This window comes from Ambystoma mexicanum, chromosome 1q (genome assembly GCF_040938575.1).
Source record: "Ambystoma mexicanum isolate Mex_15411 chromosome 1q, UKY_AmexF1_1, whole genome shotgun sequence".
Taxonomy (NCBI): Eukaryota; Metazoa; Chordata; class Amphibia; order Caudata; family Ambystomatidae; genus Ambystoma; species Ambystoma mexicanum.
This window is the reverse complement of record NC_090922.1, coordinates 911,649,782-911,673,278: the sequence shown is the minus strand read 5'-3', so window position 1 is coordinate 911,673,278 and position 23,497 is coordinate 911,649,782.

Below are 23,497 nucleotides of genomic sequence, written 5' to 3'. Positions count from 1 at the left end.
AATAGCATACAATTAAACATATACATTTACTTTTTCTGACCCACATAAACAGTACATTCTCTGTACTAAGTGTGCTACAACATTAGTGCGTGCATCACTGTTGTTGTATTGACATGAATAATCATTGTGTCATTGGGAAAACAAATCCATAGAGGATTAAAAAATAAAATACTACAGTTATTTCAGTGTAAGTGTGATAGTATGTTTGCTTGAAGTGTGTTGTTATTAAGGGAATGTTTAAAGTAGTTATATACCTGTTGGCGTATTCTAGATACATTGGACGTTAGAGGAGGTTATATAGTAAAAAGAATTGTGATGGCGTATCGCAAGTGTATTGCAAACAAGGATATTTTTATGTAATTAGATATTTTTATCGGCGTATTCTAGCTATCTTGACTTTTAAAAGTAGTATTGTAGTATTATGAATTAAGTTAGATACCTGTTGGCATACTCTAACTGTTTATTGTACTACAGATTAGTGAGTAAATTTGGGTTGAAGGAATATTAAGTAGGCATTTGTTAGATTTGCTGGTAACCTATGTTTTGGAGTAACAGAGTTTTTGTAACATTCAAACCAACCACTTATTTTTTTACATATGCAGGAGAGTGCCCTAAACTGGTTGTGGCACCAGTGTGGTATATAATAGCTACTATTGTGGAGGTTTTCTTGCCAAGAGATACGTGGCCGTGTTTGAAGCTAGTAAGATTGCATTTATGTAAGGTACCATCTGCATTGTACCTAAGAAGCATGAATATGTCATACTGGCTATGTGATTTGATTTGCATGCTGGAACAATTTTCTGAATTGCAAAAATGTCATAATATGCCATAATTGCATTCCGCAGAAGCTGGTGAAATGGAATGGATTCATAATTTGGTATGGATACATGTACAAAAAGTTAATCAGGGATGTGCTGTTGTGAAACATGGTTGCAGAGAGTGCATGTATGTTTCCACGTGTATAAAATCTGTAAGATTTCATTTATAGGGATGTTTTTGGTATCCAGTAATTGTAGTAAGTACATTCTGAATTATTTAGGATCTTCTTGTGTGTATGGTACATTTTACCATTCCTGCACAGTAGTCCAATTCGTGTCTTATACCTGAGACACTGTACGTGCTATGAGGATTATTTGTGCCATTTCAATGACGGACGAGCATTTGCAAACACAACTGGTCTGGGCTGTTTAAGTAAATGTTGTGAACAATTGGTGGCAATTGGAAGAGAAGATTGATTGTTACATTTACAAAGCAATTTACTTCAGTTGTGTTGCTGAATATAAATAGACCAGAGAGTTGTATGTCTGCATCATTTGATGTGCCTACAGATTTTCTTGGAGAAGAGATATTTTTCTCTTTCTCTTCGGATGGACGTGAAGTTGAGTTTATAGTAGACAGTTTTATTTTTTGATGGAGAAGGAGTTGGTCACTGTTTCCTTAGCGCTATTGTTGGGAGATCTGTTGTAGATTCTATTTGCATTGTTTTCTTTTTAAAGGTTTTTGCTTTTTAGGCACAGGTTACATATCTAGATGGGTGTACAGTGCACATAGCCTGTTGTAGTCTAGAATGCAAGGAATGTCAGCGTTGACTTTGTTTGCATCAAAGTTAACTAGGAATAGACCACTGATTGTTTGCAGACATGAAAGTGCTACATAACTCATAACTTCCTTAAAGACTGTGCTGCCAATGTCAATCAATGTGTGATCTAGGGTTACACCTTGCGATTTGTGAATAGTGACAGCATATGCAGGAGATAGAGAAAATTAGTCTCTGCATACGTGTGTGTGTTTAAAATGAAGGAAATGTGCTATTGTGCAGCCAATTTTCATAACTTCTGCAAGTTTGTCAAAGTGGATGTTGACAAATTGAATGTTGTTGGCATATGGATATGTTTGGAAGCCAACAACTGTACCAATTGCTCCATTAACAAAATCTTGTTCTACATCAAGGTTACGTTTGAGAATTACTCTGCTCTTTAGGCACAATGTTAATATTTTCTCCAATCCAGCTTTGTTGGAGATAGATTTTTCGTAAATTATTTAGTCGTGCTATTGCTTGTTTACACATGTGTGATACGGTGCACTTCTAGTTTGTCTGTGGAGCTGATATGCAGTATGGGTTGCATTTCTTGTTTTAATATTGTCTCATTGAATTGACTACATCTTGCGAGGGTTGGCATTAAGGATATGCATTTTAGATTTTGTTGAGTTAATTTTTCCATGACATCCTGAGCAGATGTGTTCGCCATATAGCTCGTGGATTAGTCTAGTATTTAAGATGGATTTTTAAACTTTTGTAAGCAGACCAATTTTAATGCTTTTTAAAATGTTAGCATAGGTGAGGTCTGCAGACTGACACATGTTTTAAGTTAGTTCTCTGTACTGAAAATAATGGCAGAGATGTACATTTCTTATGCTGCTGAGTGTGTTGTGTCATTGTTTGTGTCCTAATGTTTTGAAAAAAGGGTTGACATTTTACTGGTGTTATCTATAGAAGGTCTCCAAAATCAATAACATGGTTTCCCCCAAACAGTGATATGTAGTCGGTTTTTAGGACTTGCATTCTGAGGTGAGTTAAAGCCAATATGAGGTTGGAAACCACACTTACTTAATCTATTAGGAGTAGTGTGATTTGTTTTAAAATTCTGTGTACTTTAGTAGCAGCCACTGCTGATAATTTGTAGTATTCTAATTTATTTTGGTGTTCTACTGGAAGGAGGAGTAGTCACTGTAAAGTTACTCCTCCTATGTTGTAGACAGCTAAACCTGCAAGGGCAGTTACAACATATGAAAGGTTTTTTTTATGGTTTGTAGACATTTTCAGATTTTTTCAATTAGGATTGTTTTACCAGGACCAGCTTCACATATAGGAGCAGAGGTATATAATTTTACAGCTACATGTTTTAGTTTCATGTCTAAAACTGTGTTCAATTTCTTTAGTGACTTATAGATAAATGGTGAGTTGGTCATCATTTAGCTGTGATTTCAGCAATGACAAGTCTTCTTAAGATTGTTTATTTTGACACATGTTATGTTCTACCTCAGTCATGTCTATTTCTTCTTCACTAAGAATGAGTGGTTCTCCAAGTGGTTCTTGGCTTCCTGTAAGGGATGGTTGACTGCCCTAAGGAGTGTCTTTATCTATTTGAGCTTCGTTTTCTTCCTCTTCTTGGAATTCTTTGTCCAACATTTCTTTGTATTGCTTGAAAATGACATGTGTTATACTGCTTTCATTTGCCTAGAATGAGTCATAGTCACCTAATAATTTTTCTTTTCTCCAAGGTTTAAATTTAAAAAGTTGTAGTAGGGCCATGTAATACAGTTCTATATGTTGTGGGGGTTTACATGATAACTTTATATGATTAATTAGGCTGGGTTTGCTAAGGTTTACTAGGCTTCCTTCACAAGTTGAGACTGAATATTTGCCAGTTGTCTCATCTGGTGTGACATTGTTTTTTGTAGTAGTAGATTTGGGCTATGTCGTACAAGCACATGTTTGTTTTCCAAAGGAGTACTTCTGTACGAGTAGTATGTGTCAATTGTTTTTTTTTTTTATGTCCTGGCTGTTGGGATCATTTGTCGCTTTTGTTTCTATCTTTTGGTAGGATTTTAGTACTCTTTTTCGGGATGAACCTGGACCATGGTTTAGCCAGACAATGTGATCCGATTTACCATATAAGGCTATACCTGTTAAACGGCCTGCAACTTTGTAGCATCAGCATTCTCTATGGGAGAGCATTTTTATACCAAAGCTGTACAGTTTTTGTGACAGTGTTTTGTCAGATGATATGTCATCCCAGGGGTCTTTTAGCTCTGTTTTCCCAGCTTTGGTGAGAGGCCCTGACATATCTTGCAATTGCAGTGGAATCATCTGCAATGTATTGTATGTCTTTTTTTGCATTCCACAAGCAGGCAATGATTGCATTGCATTGTAATCATTGATGTACTTGAATGTTATGTCCCTTTTCATGTTTTATTTGTTTTTAGCGGATTTTGCCTTTACCAGAAGACATGAAACTATTTACTTGTCCTTTTTTGCAAACTGGTCTAGGAAAGCCAAAGAACATTCGGTATAATAATATAGCTACGTCGGCAGTATTTGGCACACTTACATTTTTGGAAGCCTGATATTTGTGTACGTAGGTCACTATCTGTGGTTTCTGAATTGATGTTGCAGGCAATGTATTTTTTAACAAACTGTAAAAAAAAAGTGGTGTCACTGTCATAGCCAATTTTGGGAGCACTTTCGATCTACAAAAGCATGTGGATGTGTGGTGCTCCTCTGGATTGATATTGTTTTCTCCAAAATAATTGTTGCACTTCTCTGAGCACAGGTTTTATTTTGCAGCATGGTAATGAAGCAATGGTGCAAGTACGTTGATACATTGACAGGGTCAAGAGAACAGAGTTCTCCTTGTGTTTTTATGTCTATTCCCTTATTTTAGTTTAGAGTGTTTAAGCCGTCGTGAAAGTCATCCCATACGTACTCTGCACAACTTAAAATAACAAACCATGTGGGTGGGCCTAGGTTCCTTAGCATACAATGTACATTACAATGTACAATGTACATTAGTGTGACATTGGAACCAGTATTCTTTTGTACCACGCATGTTTGCTAAGAGTTTTGTGATACTTGACTGCAAAACTTCATCTATTTCTTTTATCTTTTGAAACAGTTGGGTAGCAGACATGTTTATAAAATTAGAGCCTGTTTTTTAGATTTGCTAGTTCACTTTCGAACAGAGGGTGAAAAATGTATTCTACATTTTGTCTGAATCTGGGATCTTCAGAATACCTTCATAAAGAGTGATATTCTAATGCACACATTTGTGTGGACCTTTCATCATATCTTCCTCCTTTTCATGTAGGGAAGAGGAGAGAAAAAGAATGCGATTCAACACTTTTTTCCCATATGCTGTTTGGGGATAATTTGGCTTGACATATTTGATTTGTTTCAAATGCATCATCAATGGTGTATTTGGAGTGTAGTGGGTGAATTGTATACTCGTCTAAAATGTTGGCTGCAGTAACATCATCTACTCATTCAAATTGGCCAGTTGCTGGTGAATCTTGAATTATTTTGGTGGTTTCTCTTAAGTTTTCATCTATGCTTATATCTAGTATTCATTGTTTTGGCTTGTCTAACTTTGTTTAAGTCGACTGGGTGTTGCCAAATTCGGTTGTCTTTTGTTGGTACACCATTAACTAGTACAATCAAAGATTGCTCTATTGGTCATTTTATTCTTAGAATTTCTACATTTTCTTTCAGATCAAATGGCAAATATACTACTTTGCCACAGATGCCTTTAGTAACTCAGATGGAGTTAATTTGGCTGATTTCGGTTGAAGGCGTATACAAGCTTGATATAGATGTGCTGTTTGGATTATAACACTCTCATTCAAGTTACGTTGTTGAAGAACTTTTGGAAGTGGGAATATTTCTAAATTATTAGTGATGGCACATGAAGGCATTTGGTTATTGTCAAGTTTTGTGTTGCAGTACATGCAAACTATTGAGGGTTCAGTTATTTTCATTTTACTTTCTGCTGCTAGATATAAAATGTATTGGAACCATTGGGATTCCTCACTGTCATCTTTTTTTTAGGCTATATCTTCTATTTGTATCCTCTTTTTATAAAAAGTTATGTGGCAACAGACACTTACTTGGTCTGGTGTTTCAGCAGATGTGTTTTGAAATGTAACTATTTCTTTGTTGTATGTGTATCATAGGAGGTCTTTGTTTGTGAGGTATTCAGTAATGTTTTCTGAAGTTACTGAATGTTCCAAGTCAACTTCACTTCCAAAGCATTTAATTTGGATGTGCTCTATTTCTTGTAGTTCTTTGACTGTTCCATGTAGGAGAAAGTTATTTAAAGGTTGTAGATCTAGAACAGGACTTTTTGCATAGTGCAGTCTATGCACAAGATTCTGTATAGCAGAATGGTGTGTTGCTAACATTTTGATGTGGTGGAAGGTGCTTTTGCAACCAGTTCCTAAAATGCAGGCTAATGAATGTCCTCGAAATCCAGTGTGGCTGTGCACTGGACAAGAGTTCATGGTTTGTAAAGTTTTCATTTTACTTTTGTCTGTTAGTTTCACATAGTGATTGAGGAATTGTCATAAAGATTTAAAGGATAGTTGCCATATGTTACAAATTGAGCTGCATGTCTATTTGTACACTGGACGGTTTGTTTGGGTGGGTTTGTTTGGGTGAAAGGTATATTTGCTTCAAAAGTTTGTTGGGGACGTTATTTGTATAAGGATTGCTTTTGCCATAATTGTGTCTACTATCATTTCATACCCTCGTCCATTACTGCCTACGGCAATTGTTCTTGTTTATAAGCATCTTCATTGAAAAATGGTGCTATGCTCCTTGTGTTCATCTATTCACTTCACATAAGTGTGAAAAGGTATGTATATTGACATTGTGCTTGTTTAGAAGTACTTTTTGTAATGTTTTCATTAATTTAGTTAGGGGTTTCATTCTGTTTAAAATTAATATATAACCATTTTCTCTTTAATAGAAATGCACTGTCAATTAGAGCTTCGAGGATTACTCTCCTGAAGTAGTTTTTAAGGTTAGATCGTGACTTTTCAGCTGTTTTAACAAGATTGTGAAGAACTCTGTGGTGGATAATGTTTTGTAACATTCATTTTTTTGATTGCTTTACCATGACTACCTTATCACTGGTAGATGCAGTGTTAGGCTCATTACTAGGTCTGCCTTTCTTTGCACATATTATTTTACTTTTAGTTTTTGCAAGAGGGACCTTACCTTTTTTAGTTGTGGCTGGTTTAATGTTGTTGTGTGAGGTTACTAGCTCTCTTGTTTTAATGTTTTTTTCTATACATTGTTTTTAGAGATGGATGACTATATGGTTTGCTTTTATTCTTATTTCTTCTATATTTTAGTAGGCATTTCGTTGTGTCTGTTGGGAAAGTTGTGGAATCCATATGTATGTATGTATTGTGAATGGGTGTTTGGGTGTTATTGAAGAGGCTAATAGAGTGCTGTGTGATTGCGATGTGCATACTAGGTGTGGTTAGGAACGTTGTGAGAGTAAGAATCTGTAGAGGAGTGATGCCGTTGAGTTACTGAGTAAGAGAGTGGTGGTATGATTGAATCAGTAGGGGCATTGTGATGGTTTCAGGAAAGCAGTGGGTGTTGCAATGGTGGTGTTTAGATGGGAATAGAAAGAGTGTGAATGGTGCACTATAATGAGTTAGAGTGAAAGAAATGTTTGTTCAAAAATAGTAGTCTGGGGTAATATATAGTGGAACTGTACTCTTGCAATTATATACATATACATGATAAATGAATGTACCTACTTTGTAGGATATGAAGGTTATTCTTTTTCCGAGACTTGTTTTAAGCATTCTGCTTCTTTCCTGTAATTGTGAAAGAAAGTTAGTTGGGATATGTGGTAATGGTGATGTACTTTTAGTAAGTAAGGTTGTAATTTATGAAGCTAGGAGGAGTTGTTGGGAAATAGTTTATGACATTTCTGGATGTTTAAAAATGTCTGTTTTTAGGAGGATTTTCATGAAAGTTGACAAATGCATATGTGCATTTATAGAAGCTCTGTATTTAATGCTTTGTAAAAGAGAAGAACAGTTGATGGAAACGTTTTGTGGTAAACTTTTAAATGGCACATGTGTGGAAGTTTAATATGTTAGGAGTATATGCACACTTGCCAACATGATGCATTCTAATCTTTAGGTGTTTCTGTAGTCCTAGATTTCTGTTTGTGTTCTGCGACTTGTAGTTCCACTTTTCCTATTATAAATGTTGGGGTACAATTCCCAGATTGTAGAGAAAAAATCAGGACTATATAAGCACCTACAGATTAGAATGCGTGATGTATGCATGTACTGCCACCATATTAAACTGGCACACACTAACTGCCACTTGAAAATGGTGCACACATCTCTACAATTTGCTTTTCCTTCTTTTATTTTCTTTTATCACACAGTGCTGCTATAAATGCACATATGCATCTTTTTATATTTTTCAAAATGCTTTAAAAAATATGTTTGAAATGCACAGCATGTTCTATGTTTGATTCAATAAGTCCAGTTCTGTTTTTTTTTCTTTGCCTTCTGGGACTTGTAATTTGAGTTTTATAATCAGAGAATTGAATTGGAGGTTACAGAATGCAAAGGAAAAAATGAAGACTTGATAAGCACCTAAAGATTGGTATGGGTGATGTTGGGATGTATGCATGTGTTGCCAACATATTAAACTGAGACACAACAAGTGCCACTAAAAAATGGTATACAAATCTATTCTATCTGCCAATCCTTTATTTTGTGAAAAAGTGACAGACAGTACTGCTTTACATGCACATATGCATTTTTTATCTTTCATGAAATTGCTCTTAAAAAGAAACATGTTTAAACTCAGAGCATCGTAATTATTTGCTGCTTAATGTGAGCAGGTGCTGAATGCTGCAATGCATGGCAGCTGCTAGAGTGGTTACAAAGATAATATGCATATTGAGAAGCTTATTATAGGGTAAGTAGCAGCAACCCTATATACATTTTTTTTGTAAGAGATGAAGAAAATACTTATTTAAATATAAGCATACTTGTGCTGTGTCTTGTTAGATGCAGATCTTGTTGAATTTGGAAAATAGAAATCTTGGACAGTTATAGAGTAGTATTTGATGCAGATGCCTTTGATTAACAGGACATTTGTACTCACATGTGTCTATGGCTATTAAGAAGCAGAGTGTGGGAAGTTTGGGAGATTCTTCAATTCAGTCATTGAAGGTGTATGCTGAAAATCATAGCTTCTTTGGAAGTATTGGCAGAAGTGGAAGTGTTGTGGCATGCAGTTTGTGGCTTAAACTGGGCAAGCTTGTTCTCATTCTGTGAGAATACGGCTCACTTTAAATGTTCAGACATTGTAATTGAAATTGTGCATTGTAGAGGGGACAGTTTGGGGTATGTGCCTCCGATGTATTTGCAGGTTGCCTTGACGGATTTCTTGAAAAGCCTTGAGAAACTGTTTTCTGCTGCAAAGATTGTTTTTTTTCTGAAGTGAATCAGATGCAAACATGGAGATGTACAAACCTTTTCAGTCCACAAATAGAAGAATCGAGCCAACTGGTCAATACAGCTTTATCTGCTTAGTATATGCTGCAGGAATTATCTCTTTTGAGAATGACCATATAAGGTTTGATGGTGTGAATTTTTTAAGTGAAGATGGAGTTCAGTTTACATATGTTGGAAATGTGATTTTTCTTTACAATCTTAGGAATACATTGAAAAACTTCCTGTAAGAAAATTGTAAGGGAAGATGTAGTGTGTATGGTACTAGTGTACATAAAAGCAAAAAAAAAAGGAAAACAAAGGTGTTTGGTTAGTGGGCGATCTTGCTCCCATTTTGTGAGAATATTGTTCACTTAAAACATCTGGACATCATTGTTCTTCATTGTGGAGGGAATAGTTTGGGGTATGTTCCTGGAATTTTTTTGCAGATTGTAATGAAGGAGACATTTGGAAAATTGATGGAAATGTTTCCAAATTCCAAAATATTTTTTCTCAGAGTGTTCAGAGTCAAATGTGGATGAGTTCAAATTTATTTTGTCTGCAAATGGAAAAAAGCAAGGCGCAACCTGAATAAAGCTGTGTGTGCTTTTTTGTAAGATGTTGGCATGACATCTTTTCATTATGAGAACATTACATTTGATATTGTGAACACTTTTCAGAGAGATGGAGTCCATCTAACTAATGTGCACAATCAGATTTTGCTGGGAAACTTTCAAAATGCATTGGAGCAGTTTTTGTGAACACATAAAAATTATATTGTGTACAATCGTTTTTAGTTTAGTATATAAAACAAAATAATCAACACACATATTTAAAAGTCAAAAAGACAAAAAGAGTCTTTTCAAGATCTAACATTTTTGTGTGAAAAACTATTAAAATGATTTTCATGTCCCCGTACCATACCAGGATTTTTCTAGATGTCTGCGGACTACCGTGCTGCAGGCTGCAAACGGGCATGTGACTTTGTTTTTCAATTCTATTTTTTAACTCGGAAAGGTGGCTCCTAAAGGAACCTTTTTTGGGTATTTTATTTTGGCTTTACAGTATTTATTTCCAGGAGAGGCACGATAATATGGGTAAGGGAAGGAAGGGATGGGAAGAAAGGGGTCACCAACCAAAGAGATGAAGGGGCAGGTGGACAGAGGAAGATGTTTGGCGGGCCTTAATCAAGATAGGTGGCAGTGTTTCTCGTGCTCCTTGACTGCATCCTTGAAAGCACTCTGAATGTTCTCCCGCCTACAGATCGGTGCTTCACAGTACTAAGATAGCACTTTGACCCTCAGAAGGTAAGAGTCAACTGCGTTCTGTATGGCCTGTGAGGCTGCCACTGGGATCCCTGTCCCCAAAGAAGTATCCTTTGTGGTAACAGGAGCAGTTGAAGAAGATGGAATAGAGGATGTCAACCTACTTTTCCCTGAGAAAGGTACTAGTTTCCTCAGAGCACCCGAGGGGGTTGGGCTTGGTGTGGCACTGCATGGAGGTGCCCTAGTTTTCCATGACTGAATACAACTTTGCACTCAGTGCATCGACCCTTGGCTGCGCAAGCCTTTGGTACACACACAACGGTGGTGAAAAATCGCCACACCAAAGACTCACTCTGGGTGCTGGAGATAGGGACATCCTCCACCTCATCTTCATCTTCCTCTTAATCCTCATCTGTATCTATGCACATGTTCCCCTGTCTAGGCCCTCCAGGATGTTGTTGTGGTGGTGGTGGGGGTGGTTGGGAAGGAGGGATGGCCATAACAGATGCCACGATGGTCTCCAAAACAGATCTGCAAAGCAGCAAAGCAGGTGATTTCTCCTGGATAGCCAGATTGAGAATGAGGAAAAGTAATGGGTGGGTCCTTTCAGAGGAACCGTCCGTGGACAATCGTGCTGTCTGTGGACTACTGAGTCGCAAGCAGGCTTTGAAAAGTTGTTAAAAGTTGCCAGATCAACGAAGAATGGGTCTGGGACCTGTGGAAGGGTAAAGTTTTAGCTTGAAACACCCTATATTAGCGTAAAATGCAGTTTTAAACTATCTGTGGCCATGGACGCCACACGGGTGCAGTCACATGATGGTGTCCGGTGACGGTCAGCCCATCCACAGACACCCATCAGGAGAGATACACTGAGCAAATGCGCATGGATATCCATAGAACAGGTGTGCTGTCGGCAGAAGAAATTAACAGTGTATCATGCGAAACCGGACATGCCTGGAAACTGTGCGTGTCTGGTGGCACCTTTCATTTTCAAAACAGACACCCCCTGACAGTCGTATTGTCTCTGGGCTCTTAATTGGTATTTAAAAAAAAGAAATATCACACGACAATATACAACACATTTATTGTATGAAAAATTTTATTGTGAAAGGGATGGTGTATCGGAATGAAAAACATAAATGGGAAAATTAAGAATTTCTGAACAATAATGATTAGGGGAGGAAGGGAGTGAGGTTTCATCAAAGACTCTTTGATTTAAATGTTGGGAATTTAATGGGGATGTCATCAGTGACATTTGTCTTGTCATGTTTGATGTCCTGGGTGTTAGTGTTAGCAGTGCACGGTGGTTGCGCGAGTTATGGTTGCTTACCTTACCATAACTGGCGAATTTCAATGGTTTTTCATTTTTACTTGTAACCATAACGTTCCTTTAACAAAGCTTTTTCACTGAATATATGTTTATTTGGGTCTTATGTTGAAAATATAAGGATTTCGTGTGCCTGGAAAATTGAGTTAATCTATTTTTGAGAAAAAAGAATGACCATCTAGTAGGAAAAAAAATTGGTGGAATAGGTGTGGTATGGAGGCCTGGATCACCACTTTTTGTATATGTCGATAATAGCCTGGATGATTACGGCCTCCCAGGCACCCTTACAGGGTAATTCATAGAATTTCGCACAAAAGTGGCGCACGCGGCTGGCGCACAGTGTCCCCGTGCGATACACTGCGCCAGCTGCGTGCGATAAAATCCATTTCATCGCATAGCGTATTCATGGATTTTAGCCTCCAAAACCAGCCGTGGCGCAGAGTGGCGCAGCGACCCTGCAGCAGCGCCAGTTACACCTCCAAGAACGCCCTCGCGCAAGGAAAATCCATCAAAATCCCCAATTCATCGCAAATGTCTGCGCTAACCCTAAACCAGTTCACAGGGCTGCCAAACAGCAAACGCCAAGCGGGGAACGTGTATTTCAAGGGTTCGCAGGAAGTTTCACATGCGATCCCAACAGGGTACGTGTATTTGAGGGGTGCGCGGGAAGTTCCACACACGATTTTCCTGGTTACGTGTATTCCAGGGGTGCGCGTGAAGTTTCACACGCGATTCCATCAGGGCACGTGTATTTCAGTGGTGCGCGGGAAGTTCCACATGCGATTGTCCTGGGTACGTGTATTTCAGGGTGCGCGTGAAGTTTCACACGCAAATCCTGCAGGGTATGTGTATTTCAGGGTGCCCGGGAAGTTTCACATGCAAATTCAGCAGGGTACGTGTATTTCAGGGGTGCGCGGGAAGTTCCACACGCGAATGTCCTGGGTACGTGTATTTCGGGGTGCGCGGGAAGTCTCACACGCGATTCCAGCAGGGTATGTGTATTTCAGGGGTTCCGGGGAGTACTACACGTGAATTGGCCATGTGGGTCCTCCCAGGTGTTCCCTCTACACACTCCACAGCCCCTGCAGGCAGCCCACACCACAGGGGACTACCCTGCACCCCTGCTCATGCACCATCCACCATGGGCATGCCCCCCAGCCAAGCCACATGTCACCTTGCACTACTGATCAACAACGCATGTCTCCCAGCACCCCCACCCCCAGCACTGTGGGGCACCTGCCAGCAGGCCCCCACTCATGTCCAACTCATGTCCCCATGCACCCCCACCCCCCAGCAGTCAGGGGCACCCTCAACCAGGCCCCCACACATGTCTCCCTGCACCCCCACACCCCAGCAGTGCAGGGCACCCTCCACCAGGCCCCCACTCATGTCTCCCAGCACCCCCACCCCCCCAGCACTGTGGGGCACCTTTCAGCAGGCCTCCACTCATGTCCAACTCATGTCCCCCAGCACCCCCACCCCCAAGCAGTGCAGGGCACCCTCCATGAGGCCCCCACACATGTCTCCCTGCACCCCCACCCTCCAGCAGTGCAGGGCACCCTCCACCAGGCCCCCACACATATCTCCCAGCACCCCCACCCCCAGCAGTCTGGGGCACCCTCCACCAGGCCCCCCACACATGTCCCCCTGCACCCCCACCCCCCAGTATTGCGGGGCACCTGCCAGCAGGCCCCCACTCATGTCCCACTCATGTCCCCCTGCACCCTCACCCCCCAGCATTGCGGGGTGTTAGGCGGAAACCTGTGCAGTTCCCTCTGGGACCACTGCAAAAGATTTAGGACTACAGGTGTTTGTCAGTAAACCCACTTGGTAGCAGTACCACACAGATTCACTTGGTAGCTGTGGCTGAGCAGTCAGACTTCCCTCAAGAAGAGTTAGGCAGTATGTGGAGTATACAAAATAGGGCAATTTACACAGTAGAACAAGCAAACACGGAACAGAGCTTCGGTGTAAAGATATATATTTATTTATTTATAAAAACACATCTATGAAAAACACACTGGCACTAATACGACAAACAACTTCAATTACAATTACTATAAGTAAATCAATCCCCCTAACAATAGTTCCACAAGTCTAGGTTCAACGGCACCACTTATTTGCAGACAGAGGTGAATGCTTTAACCTAGATGGCACTCTAGTATTCGTTAGGACGGGAGAGAAAAGGCAGGGTATGAAATCAACTCGGTACCAACACTTTTACGTATAAAATGCAAAGCAAGAGAGGCAGGGTCTACTGTAGATCGCAAAGTTCAGAGGCCAGGCCCACTCGGAGAGAGGCAAGGCGAAATGTCCCAAAAAGTATCACAGTGGAAATGCACTTCGAGTCTTTGGTGCAAATTGTCACAGAAAGATTGGACCAGTTCAGAACAGAAAGTTAAGAAGGCGACCCAATGGAGAGGCGAGGATTAAGATACCTCACGCAAACCGACACAAGGGAAGCCAGGCAGACACGGTACCTTGTATGTGGAGAGACAGCTCCGGCGGGGGTAGTTGTTCCTGGTGGTGGATGCAAGTCAGGGCTTTGCCAAGAGAAGAGATGATCTTGTCGTCGAAGGAAAGTTGAAGATCGTTGCACCAAAAGGGAAGAGACCAGCCGCGGAGTGCTCCGTCACAAGGCACCACCTTTTGGTTGCGGTACGGGTTAGTGGCTATCCGGTTGCCGGGGTGCTCAGCACGGGCAATTCGACCACTACGCCCTGGAAGCGAAGAAAAAGCAAAGGGGACTAGTTGTTCCCACCAGTCAGGGGAAGAGACTCTCCAGCCGGGAGATCTCCTCTGTCGTTGGGAAGTGGTGAGTCGGTTCAGCAGGGCTCCACCGGAGGTGTCGTCGTTGCAGGTCGGCTCAGCTTTACCCTCATCGGATTCTTAGGTCCTGTGGCGACTTCTCAAGATCTAGTCCCAAAAGCCCTGCTATTATGCAGAAAACCCCCATTCATTCAGCCTAGCTGTCAATCAAAACACGCTAAGTGGTGAGCGGGGTGGCTCACCACTTGGGCCAATCACACCAGAGTGCGACTTAAGTTGGCAAGGCAACTCAGTCCAGGGTGCCTAAAACCCTCCCACACCCCCTGTGTTACCCAGACAGAATGGCACCACTTTGGAGGGCCTCTGTGCAGAAGCCCGCCAAAAGTGGAACAAAGGGCTCAACCTTTGGTTTAGGAGTCACAGAGACGAACACAGACGCCATTTTAAAAACCGAGTTCTGGCAGAAAATACCTACCGATAGATTTATTTAAGATAAATAAACTGGTGGTATGTTAGAGATTAACGAGAAAAAGTATTAACCTCCAACCAATGGGAAGAATCCCATAGGGTTATATTCAGGGTCGAATATAACGAGTAGTTTCCACTACCACCAGCCAAAACTCGATGAGGGGGGGCGGGACAGTGCCCCCTCGAATAACAGACCCAGGGGTAATCGAATTACCCCTATTAGTACGTCCACAACAGGATGGTTTGTACTAGTTCTGTTAATAAATTTAGGTCTAGTAAAGCCAATGGTGACTTTACATGCCCTGGGAGACAGTAGTCAGTCCCAAGGTATGGAGTCTATGGTGGGGATCCTCTAGGACGCCCCAGTGTTACAGCACGGAGGGTGCGGTGTAACACACATAGAAAAACATATGAGACCCTATGGAGTAAAAGACCCCATAGCCCATAGAACACATTGACATTTCAAGGAATTAACCACATTCATGTCCAAGAGTGGGAGAAAAAGAGTCTCACTCTTGGCAGGATGGAAAAAAACAAACTCCAGAAATCCAGCAAAGCTGCTGGGGGACTCACTAGGTTAGGAAATTCAGCCTAAACAGAGAATTCTCTCTAACACGGGGCACCTGCCAGCAGGCCCCCACTCATGTCTCCCAGCACCCCCAGTAGTGCATGGCACCCTCCACCAGGCCCCCACTCATGTCTCCCAGCACATCCACCCCCCAGCAGTGCAGGGCACCCTCCACCAGGCCCCCACACATGTCTCCCAGCACCCCCACCCCCCAGCATCCAGGGGCACCCTCCAACAGGCCCCCACACATGCCTCCCAGCACCCTCACCCCCCAGCATCCAGGGGCACCCTCCACCAGGCCCCCACTCATGCCTCCCAGCCCCCCCACCCACCAGCATCCAGGGGCACCCTCCACCAGGCCCCCACTCATGTCCAACTCAAGTCCCCATGCACCCCCACCCCCCAGCAGTCAGAGGCACCCTCCACCAGGCCCCCACCCATGTCCCCCTGCACCCCAACCCCCCCAGCAGTGCAGGGCACCTGCAGCAGGCCCCCACTCATGTCCCCCAGCACACCCACCCCCCAGCAGTGCATGGCACCCTCCACCAGGCCCCCACTCATGTCTCCCAGCACATCCACCCCCCAGCAGTGCAGGGCACCCTCCACCAGGCCCCCGCACATGTCTCCTAGCACCCCCACCCCCCAGCATCCAGGGGCACCCTCCACCAGGCCCCCACACATGTCTCCCAGCAGCCTCACCCCCCAGCATCCAGTGGCACCCTCCACCAGGCCCCCACTCATGCCTCCCAGCCCCCCCACCCACCAGCATCCAGGGCCACCCTCCACCAGGCCCCCACTCATGTCCAACTCAAGTCCCCATGCACCCCCACCCCCCAGCAGTCAGGGGCACCCTCCACCAGGCCCCCACCCATGTCCCCCTGCACCCCCACCCCCCAGCATCCAGGGGCACCCTCCACCAGGCCCCCACTCATGTCCAACTCATGTCCCCCTGTACCCCCATCCCCAGCAGTCAGGGGCACCCTCCACAAGGCCCCCACACATGTCTCCCAGCACATCCACCCCCCAGCAGTGCAGGGCACCTGCCAGCAGGCCCCCACTCATGTCTCCCAGCACCCCCACCCGCCAATAGTGCAGGGCACCCTCCACCAGGCCCCAACTCATGTCTCCCAGCACCCCCACCCCCCAGCATCCATGGGCACCCTCCACCAGGCCCCAACACATGTCTCCCAGCACCCCCACCCCCCAGCATCCAGGGACACCCTCCACCAGGCCCCCACTCATGTCCAACTCATGTCCCCCTGCACCCCCACCCCCTCCAGTGCAGGGCACCCTCCACCAGGCCCCCACTCATGTCTCCCAGCACCCCCACCCCCCAGCATCCAGGGGCACCCTCCACCAGGCCCCCACTCATGTCCAACTCATGTCCCCCTGTACCCCCATCCCCAGCAGTCAGGGGCACCCTCCACAAGGCCCCCACACATGTCTCCCAGCACCCCCACCCCCAGCAGTGCAGGGCACCCTCCACCAGGCCCTCACTCATGTCTCCCAGCACCCCCACCTCCCAACATCCAGGGGCACCCTCCACCAGGCCCCCACACATGTCTCCCAGCACCCCCACCCCCCAGCATCCAGGGGCACCCTCCACCAGGCCCCACTCATGTCTCCCAGCACCCTCACCCCCCAGCATCCAGGGGCACCCTCCACCAGGACTCCACTCATGTCCAACTCATGTCCCCCTGCACCCCCACCCCCCCGGCAGTCAGGGGCACCCTCCACCAGACCCCCACTCATGTCTCCCAGCACCCCCACCCCCTGCATCCAGGGGCACCCTCCACCAGGCCCCCACACATGTCTCCCAGCACCCCCACCCCCCAGCAGTGCAGGGCACCCTCCACCAGGCCACCACTCATGTCTCCCAGCACCCCACCCCCCAGCAGTGCAGGGCACCTGCCAGCAGCCCCCCACTCATGTCTCCCAGCACCCCCACCCCCCAGCAGTGCAGGGCACCCTCCACCAGGCCCCCACATGTCTCCCAGCACCCCCACCCCCCAGCATCCAGGGGCACCCTCTACCAGGCCCCCACTCATGTCCAACTCATGTCCCCCTGCACCCCCACCCCCCAGCAGTCAGGGGCACCCTCCACCAGGCCCCCACTCATGTCTCCCAGCACCCCCACCCCCCAGCAGTCAGGGGCACCCTCCACCAGGCCCCCACACATGTCTCCCAGCACCCCCACCCCCCAGCAGTGCAGGGCACCCTCCACCAGGCTCCCACTCATGTCTCCCAGCACCCCACCCCCCAGCAGTGCAGGGCACCTGCCAGCAGCCCCCCACTCATGTCTCCCAGCACCCCCACCCCCCAGCAGTGCAGGGCACCCTCCACCAGGCCCCCACATGTCTCCCAGCACCCCCACCCCCCAGCATCCAGGGGCACCCTCTACCAGGCCCCCACTCATGTCCAACTCATGTCCCCCTGCACCCCCACCCCCCAGCAGTCAGGGGCACCCTCCACCAGGCCCCCACTCATGTCTCCCAGCACCCCCACCCCCCAGCATCCAGGGGCACCCTCCACCAGGCCCCCACTCATGTCCAACTCATGTCCCCATGCACCCCCACCCCCTAGCAGTCAGGGGCACCCTCCACCAGGCCCCCACACATGTCTCCCAGCACCCCCATCCCCCAGCAAGCAGTGCAGGGCACCCTCCATCAGGCCCCCACTCATGTCTCCCAGCACCCCACCCCCCAGCAGTGCAGTGCACCTGCCAGCAGGCCCCCACTCATGTCTCCCAGCACCCCCAGCCCCAGCAGTGCAGGGCACCCTCCACCAGTCCCCCACTCATGTCTCCCTGCACCCCCACCCACCAGCAGTGCAGGGCACACTCCACCCACCAGGCCCCCACACATGTCTCCCAGCATCCCCACCACCCAGCATCCAGGGGCACCCTCCACCAGGCCCCCACTCATGTCCAACTCATGTTCCCCTGCACTCCCACCCCCCAGCAGTCAGGGGCACCCTCCACCAGGCCCCCACTCATGTCTCCCAGCACCCCCACCCCCCAGCATCCAGGGGCACCCTCCACCAGGCCCCCACTCATGTCCAACTCATGTCCCCCTGCACCCCCACCCCCCAGCAGTCAGGGGCACCCTCCACCAGGCCCCCACACATGTCTCCCAGCACCCCCACCCCCCAGCAGTGCAGGGCACCCTCCACCAGGCCCCCACTCATGTCTCCCAGCACCCCCACCCCCCAGCAGTGCAGGGCAACTGCCAGCAGGCCCCCACTCATGTCCCCCAGCACACCCACCCCCCAGCAGTGCAGGGCAACTGCCAGCAGGCCCCCACTCATGTCCCCCAGCACACCCACCCCCCAGCAGTGCAGGGCACCCTCCACCAGGCCCCCACTCATGTCTCCCAGCACCCCCAAACCCCAGCAGTGCAGGGCACCCTCCACCAGGCCCCCACACATGTCTCCCAGCACTCCCACCCCCCAGCATCCAGGGACACCCTCCACCAGGCCCCCACACACGTCTCTCAGCACCCCCACCCCCCATCATCCAGGGGCACCCTCCACCAGGCCCCCACTCATGTCCAACTTATGTCCCCCTGCACCCCCACCCCCCAGCATTGTAGGGCACCTGCCAGCAGGCCCCCACTCATGTGCCACTCATGTCCTCCTGCACCCCCACCCCCCCAGCATTGTGGGGCACCTGCCAGCAGTCCCCCACTCATGTCCCACTCATGTCCCCCTGGACCCCCACCAGACCTTCTAACTTTTTGTTCTAAACTGGTCCAACCTTTCTGTGACAATTTTCTACAAAGACTCGAAGTGCATTTCCACTGTGAAACTTTTTGGGACATATCGTCTTGCCTCTCTCCGAGTGGGCCTGGCCTCTGAACTTTGTGATCCACAGTAGACCCTGCCTTACTTGCCTTGCATTTGCTTCGTAAAAGAGTTGGTACCGAGTTGGTTTCATGTAACGCTCACCTGATTCCCGTAGAGGCGCCGGTCTTGACTGGGCGTATACCGTATCTTCAAAGGTGATGTGTAACACACGGCTGGCTCTTTGGGCTGGACCTCTGTGCACTGTATGTCTGGCTCGAAGGGTAAGATGTCTGCAGATAGAAAATGTGGGATTAATGAACTGGGTTATTGAATGTCTCTCTCTTCTTCCCTTTCTCTTCTCCTGTAGAACCCCAAAGGTTAACGCTCTCACCTTAGGTAAGTGAACGCCGTGCTCTCCATCTGCCTCGAGGCAGGGTGCTGTAACCAGTTTCTTCACTGGATAAGGGGAGCAGGCCTCTTGACTTCAGAGGACTGCTGTCCGTCGTTTACTGCACGAACGGTAAGTTTCGAGTAATTCTAATGTCTTTAAAGTCTTTGGTAATGATGTCTCTTGTTTTGCAGGGTTCCGGCGATGGCGGATGGCGGGCTGAAGTGAGTTGAAGATGGAGCCCGTGTGATGAATAGAAGCGCCTGGAAGCACGTAAGTAAGCGCTTGTTGCCTGCTTCACGATGCGCTCTAACTGTCTTTTTATTTTGCAGGTACAAGTTCGGGGCGGCTGCAGGGTGCCGGAATACCCACTGGGTTAGATGTGGAAAGGAGTAATGGCACGTGAGTATTAAAGTTCCCCAATGTCTTTAAACGCACCTTGTTTTGTCTTTCAGATGCGGGATGCAGCGCCGAAGGCCTCCGGAGCGTGCGAAGAGTTGGTAAGCTTTTGTCTTTCAGATGCCGGAATGCAGTGTGAAGACCTCCGGAGCGCACGAAGAGTAGGTAAGCCTTTGTCTTTCAGATGCCGGAATGCAGCGCGAGGCGTTGGTGACAGCCGATGGACCAGGTAAGTGAAGAGCTGTCACTGAAGACCATAATGCTAACCTGTTCTTTCTTGTCTTTATAGGTGTTGCTGAAGACTGGATTCAGAATGGTAAGCCTTTTTCCTTAGGCCCAGGATCAGATGCAGAAGACACGATGAGCGTTCTGCTGCTGAGGATGCAGAATAACGCAAAGCAAGATTCATCCATCGGGTGTGGTTTAAATAGCCTCCTGTAGTGCTTAGGTGTCTCCTTCCACAGCCACTTCTAGGTAAGAAAAGAGTTCCTGCTTTCCAGAAGAGTTCCAGTGTTCTGAAACTAGGGAGTGGCTCCTGCCGCACCCAACAGGAAAAGTAGTTCCAAACAGAAGAGGATCAGAGACTCAACTGGCAGGCAAGTAAGCAGCATGGTCTGCTGCAGGTAAGTCCACCCAAGCATTATGAGCCCGGCGCTTCCAGCGCTGGGACTGGGCATATTTATGAGCCTGGTGCCACTGGCGCCAGGACTGGGTCCAAAAGGTCCCAATTGGGACTGGTTGGCACTCGGAACCTGGGTTATGGATCTGCTTCCAAGGGAGTTGGGAAAACCCTGACCTTTTGGAAGCAGAGATCATGACAGTACCCCCCCTCAAGGCCCCTCCCAAACCGGGCTTCTCCGGGGGTTTTGGCTTGTTAGGAAATGTTCGGTGAAATCTTTTGATTAGGCGAGGAGCGTGGACATATTCAGCAGGTTCCCAGGATCTCTCTTGGGGGCCGTAGCCTTTCCAGTCAATTAGGTAGAATAGTTTAGATTTGGAGATCTTGGAGTCCAGAATGCTTTTGACTTCAAACTCGAGTTCTCCATCAACTAGGATAGGTTTTGGAGATTCGGTTAGTCGGGTTTGAGGTTGCACGGGTTTTAATAGAGAGACGTGGAAGACCGGATGTATCTTCATGTGCGGGGGCAAGTCCAACTTGACCGCTACTGGGTTTACTATGGTAGTGATGGAATAGGGACCAAGGTATCTTGGGTTGAATGTGCGTGGCCCTTTTAGAGGTAGATATTTGGTGGATAACCAGACTTGATCCCCTACTTGATATTGAGGGGCTTCCTTCCGATGTTGATCTGCTCCTTTCTTGTATTGTTCTTTAGCCCTTTGAAGGTGAGAAACAGCTTCCTTAAAGGCTTGGGTGATTGTAGAATGCCGGTAGTCTACTGCTGGTGTTTCAAGATCTTGGAGGGGATCCAACTCCGAGGTTCGAGGGTGACTGCCGTACAAAAGAAAAAACGGGGTTTTCCCAGTTCCCGAATGGACAGAGTTATTGTAGGCATATTTGGCTATCCAAAGGATGTCTTTCCAAGTTTTTTCAGTTTGTTGCAGCATGCAGCGTAAATACTGTTCCAGAGTTTGATTGGTCCTCTCGGTTTGTCCGTCGGTCTGAGGGTGGTGACTGGTCGATAGTCTCACATCAATTTGAGCCGACCGACAGCAACTTCGCCAAAAATGAGAAATAAATTGACTGCCTCGATCCGAAATTAGGCCCGAAGGAAAACCGTGCAGTCGGACGATGTTTTCGAGAAATTCTCGGGCCAGAGTTGCTGCTGTTGGCAAGCCTTTGAGCGGAATGAAATGCGCCATCTTGGAGAATAAGTCCACGATTACTAGAATCGTATTGTATCCGGAGCATGGAGGTAGATCGGTGATGAAGTCCATAGAAAGTGTATGCCAAGGGCGAGGTGGGATGTCAATAGGGCGTAAGAGGCCTGCTGGTCTTTCCTTTTGACTCTTGTTTTGGGCGCATACTCCACAGGACATTATAAAGTCTCTGATATCTTTTTTCCAAGACGGCCACCAGAAGTAGCGCTTGATCTTTTCTGAGGTCTTGGCCATACCGGGATGTCCTTCCATTAAAGAATCGTGATAACAAGAGATTACTTTTTTCTGTAAATCTGTGCTGGGTAGGTATAATCGTTCTTGGAAATACAATAAGTTGTCCTTTACTGCAAAGTCCTTTCCCTGCAGATGCCAATTCTGTATGTCTGCTGGAGTTACACGTTGCCTGGCTTTATCCTTAACTTCCTCTATGGATTCTGTGGCGATTACACCCAGAATTCTTTGTTCGGGAATGATTGGTACAGGTTTAGGGTTGATCAAGTGTTCTTCCACTCCCATCCGAGAAAGGGCATCAGCTTTACCGTTTTTTGTACCAGGTCGATAGGTAATTATGAAGTCAAACTCGGCAAAGAATAATTCCCAACGGAGTTGTCTAGAGGATTGGGCTTTTGCGGTTTTCAAATATTGTAGGTTTCGGTGATCCGTAATCACAGTAACGGTGTGTCGGGCCCCCAGCAGATAATGCCGCCAAGCCTTAAAGGCAGACTTGATAGCCAGAAGTTCCTTGTCAGTAATCGTGTAATTGATTTCAGGAGGCGAGAATTTGCGGGACCAAAATGCCACGGGATGCAACTGATTGGTTACCGGGTCCTTTTGTGATAGAACTGCCCCCATGGCAAGTCTTGAAGCATCAGTTTCCACGATGTAGGGGAGTTCGGGGCGAGGGTGTTTTAAGATTGGTGCAGAGATAAATTTAGTCTTCAAATCCTGGAAAGCTTGTTCCGCCTCGGTAGACCATTCAAAACGTTTGTTTTTCTTTAACAAGGCAGTGATGGGCTGGACTATTCGAGAGAATTCGGGGATAAACCTGCGGTAAAAGTTAGCGAAGCCTAACATGCTTTGCACACCTTTTACGGAGGATGGTGATGGCCATTTGAGAACTGCATCGACCTTCTTTGAATCCATACGCACTCCGCCAGGTGATAATATGAATCCCAAGAATTCAACTTCAGTCACGTTGAAAACACATTTTTCCAACTTAGCGAAAAGTTTGTTGACGCAATCTTTCGAGGACCATTTTCACGTGTTTCCGATGTTCAGATTCCGATGAAGAATAGACGAGGATGTCGTCAATGTAAACAACAACACACACATCTATGAGCTCTCTGAGGACATCGTTCATAAAATATTGAAAGGCGGCCGGGGCATTACAAAGTCCGAAGGGCATGACCTGATATTCAAATAGCCCATACTTGGTGCGGAAGGCCGTCTTCCATTCATCGCTCTCTTTTACTCGTACCAAGTGGTAGGCTCCTCTAAGATCCAGCTTTGTATATATGCATGCTTTTCTGACTTGGTCCAGGAGTTCAGGGATCAAAGGTAACGGATATCTATTCTTGACGGTGATCTGGTTCAGGGAGCGATAATCTATACAAGTTCTAAGGTCTCCTTCCTTTTTTGGAACGAAGAACAAAGCTGAA